The following is a 4437-nucleotide window of genomic DNA, read 5'->3' as shown; positions in this document are numbered from 1 at the left end:
TATTGTAACCACTGATACCTAACAACTGCAATTTTTCATCACTTGGCGGAAGTTTTTAGCAAAGGCTCAACAATCTTGTAGGAGCTTCAACACGCTCCAACTTAACTGCTTCTACAACCGCTGATTCTAAATCAGAGTAAACGCCCGCAGGCAAAAGAGTCAATGTTGTTCCCGAGTCAATTATAATGTTACTAGATCCACCCTCACTTGTGGCAGAGATTCCAAATTCTACTCTTTTATTTCCAATACTGAATGCTTCTATTGTTAGGTAGTAAACTGAAATGTTGGTGTTGCATGAGTCGTTTTCTAAATCATAATAGTTAGAAGGTACTGGAGAATGTTATGGTTTGCTTCGTTGTGGTCATTTGGATTTCATTCATATTAGATCATAGCCAACAAAAACATTTTGCTAAGCGGTCAATTTCCAAAGATAGAAAGATCTTGATTATATGGTGGAACACTCAAACAAATAAAATCATCACTAACTTGAACAAAGATGTTAAGAGCATTCAATTGGACATTTGATCACTAAAATGTAAGAATGAGATTGCAACTAAGGGGGGGGGGGGGAATTAGTTGACTTAAAGTTTTGGCCATTTTTTCTGCAAAATCAAAAGTTAAAGTGCAGCGGAAAATATATGCAGAAATTAACCAAATAAATAATCAAAGAGATAAGGGAGAAGAGAATACACAAGAATTTTTATACTAGTTCACCTTCTTGTCCATTGAAGGTTATATCCAGTACTCTTGCAGCACAAGAGATTTTTCCACTAAAGATTATGAGTTGCAATTACAAAATCTCACCCCCGAGATCTCTATGTACCTTACACACTCCCCAATCCTTATTCACTCTTGGAAAAACACCTTTCCAAGTGATTCTTATCCCCTTTCTTACTACGCTAGATATCATAATAAACAGTGGTCATTCAACGGTGCAATTTTGAATGAAGATGTTGAAAATGAGGCAGAAGAACATGAACAACGCATAATAAAGCAGACGTTGTCAATTTGTGTAACTTCAACAACACATTCTTGACAATCCGCTGTTGAACATTAGTAACGTTATCGCTGTCTTGAATGATTTATTTTTAACAACGCATTTGATAGGAAGCGTTGTTGATGTGAATATATGCAACATCGCATATTTTAGGAAGCGTTGTTGAAGATGACATAGTAACCGCATTTGCTTAATTATGCGTTGTTGATGTTTTACGAATTTTGAAAAGTCCGAGAAATTAATGGTGAAGTAGTAATGCGTCTCTTAGTTTGTTATAATATTACTAGTTGAGTGGTTATGCATTTCTACCTAAAAACGTTCATCTAAGTTATGCTTCTTCTTCAAGGCAATTTGTTGCAACGTGATTGACCCTGAGAAATTACCTACATTGCAAAGAAATTATTTAGACTGTGTCTGAGCTTGAAATGTATTTCCCACATTCTTTTTTTGACATAATGGTTCATCTAAGTATTCATCTTGTTTGAGAGACACAACTAAAACTGCAAAGAGTGAAAAAGAGAAAAAGCACACAGATTTATATAGAGGAGTCGAGGAAAAATTTTGTTTCTGTTTCAGAAGGAAGGTGGCTGTCATACAAGATTTGCATGAGATGAAGATTTTCAATCGAAAGTAAATAAAAGTAAAAGGGGAATGAATTATTTAGTTCATTGAGCTCTTTCAATTTTTATTGATCTCTTTCAATTATTTTTCTTCATCATCAACAACAATTCCTTAAATTCATTGATTTCCTTCATGGCAACAAGACCCAAATTTTAAAAGGAAATCAATGAACTGTTTTACAAGATTTGTGTAGAGGAGTCGAAGAAAAAATTGTCGACAAGATTATTTCCTCTTCTACCAAATCATTTAGTTCATTATATTCGCATCTACCAAATCATTTAGTTTATTATAATGTATTTTGCCTCTCTGAATGAATAATAAAACAATTATTTTGGATGTTAATTTCTCTGTTTTGTTAATTATTTGGATGGTTATTCTCTTTAACAATTTTGAACTTTTCCTTATTAATAAATATAAAAACAAATTAACAAAATGTAATGTTTAATATTTTTTCCAATTTCTTATTAATAAACAAAATTATATAGTAATAATCTACCTCATGACAACTCCATGTTAATTTAAGTAAATTCATGTTGTATAATTATTTTCCAGTTATGTAAAATGTTAATTTAACAACACATAAGTAACTATGAATACACTATTAATTTGGAAAATGAGTTTAGTTTAAGAGCGCATAATTATGATTGTGTTGTCAATTAGATTCTATTCAACAACGCATAATTCAGATAGCATTGTCAATTAGATTCTATTCAACAGCGTTACATCTCGATAGCGCTGTTGATGTGTTAATGAAAATAAGTAGTAAACAGTTGGATACGCAACAAAAGCGTAATCCTTAATATGCGTTGTTGAAGATGTTGATACAATAACTCTACGTTAAATATGCATCGTGGAAGAGGTCGTGTTCATAAAATGAGTAGTGTACAGTTGGATACACAACAATAGCGCAATCGTTAATATGCAATTTTGAAGATGTTAATACAATAACGTTACCCTTAATATGCGTTGTTGAAGAGGTCAATACAACAGCACTACCGTTAATATGCACTGTTAAATGGTTACTACAATTTAAATATCTAAAACATGAATCATTTTCTCTACGCTCTCATAAACTGAAAAAAAATCATCAATGGCTTCCCAATGTGGCAATCATGTATCTCACAGTGGTGACAAAGCTTCACCGACTCCACAAGACCAACAAATCATTGCTAAAAAAGAACTCCATGTGGAAATGACTTCCATTCGGTCAAGAAGTAAGGATGTGAAGATAGAAGTTCAATGGAACTCTAAAGGCTAATCATTATACAATAAGGGTGGCAATGCATTGGTAAGCTACATTGGTGTTGTTGTTAGGCATAATTTGAAGCTAACATTCAACAAATTGAGTGAAGGAGCATATTTGGAATGAAATAACAGTAAGTTTATTTTTTTCTGTTTTTGTGTTTTCATGCAATGTACGTATATGTGTTACATTTTCATGCAATGTACGTATATGCATGCAATATATAATGTATGTATTTTTATTTCAAGCAACTTTTGATGTTGCTGAGGAGCATAATCAACTAGAAAGGCTCTCCGAGAATTCCGAACTGATGTCAGAAAAATACTCAGAGATGCTGATGGCAATGTCAACCTAAAACCTCCAACTAAATATGCAAATATCATTGATGAAGAGGATTGGAAGACTTTTATCACCCTACGCACACAAGACGAGTCTTTCTTGGTAAAATCATATTCTTTGTATTGACTTTTGTATATATGCTTTTGTATATGAATGTTGATATTAATGTTGTTTATTGTTTCAAAAATTAAGTAATGAAAATCGCAAGAGGGCCTCCAAGCCTTTATATCCATACTAAGCTTCTCGTGCGGGTCATAGAGGATTCGAGGAAAGAATTGTAAGTATTGTTAATATGTACATTATTGCTTATATTTTGTTAGTTGGAGAACAGAAGCGATACACATATAACTCCACATGGAGTAGAACTCGATGTTCTATAGGTCGGTTCCCGTAAGAACAAGGATGGTGTCATCGACAATGAGGAAGTTCAAGAAGCGGCAAGAGCTGTTGTAAGTGCTCATATTTTTTAATTATACTTAATTTCCATACTTTATTTATCAAAATGTGATTAATTAACATTATGTTTTTTTCGTGATTTGTCAGGTTGCCCTAAAAGAAATGGAGGCAAACCCTAATAGTCGCATAATACTTGACAAGGCACTAGGACTACCTATCTACCCTAGCTGCATCTGAGGTGCAGGATTTGAGGTTAGCCATCAGACATTTGTACCCTATCCGAAGCGTGCAACCAAAGCCCACATGATCTAGGTTCAAAATCAACTAGATGGCCTCATGCAATGGTTTAACGAATTTGAGCAATCAATGAAGGCGAAGGAAGCTGAGTGGCAATGACTAGCTAGTAATATTGCCATTGTTCCTTCAACCGTCAATGAGAGTTGTTTTACACCTGCACCTTACAACATTCTCCTTCCGATTCCCATTCATGAGGTAATTTAGTTATCTTATTTTAATTTAGTCGTTAACTAATTATATGTTTTAACTTGTGTGCAGGAAATCAGTTCTTGCAAACTTTTCCTAGATACCCCAACTAGCTGAGTAGTGGGTTTTGGGATAGTTTCCAAGTTGGCCGATGTTATGCTGCATAATGCACGTATCCCACGCCATCATGTGAAGGTCTCGATTGACATTGCAATTGATGATAATGTGTTGCTGCCAGTTCCTCTCGATGAGGATATCTTCATTGTTTGAGGGGCTATAGACACTTTTGTGGCTTGGCCAATAGACCTTGTTGAATTAATTCCTCCTAAGGTATGATTTATATATATATATATATATA

This window comes from Lupinus angustifolius, unplaced genomic scaffold (genome assembly GCF_001865875.1).
Source record: "Lupinus angustifolius cultivar Tanjil unplaced genomic scaffold, LupAngTanjil_v1.0 Scaffold_432, whole genome shotgun sequence".
In the NCBI taxonomy this organism is placed as follows: domain Eukaryota; kingdom Viridiplantae; phylum Streptophyta; class Magnoliopsida; order Fabales; family Fabaceae; genus Lupinus; species Lupinus angustifolius.
Note: the sequence above shows the minus strand (reverse complement) of the source record.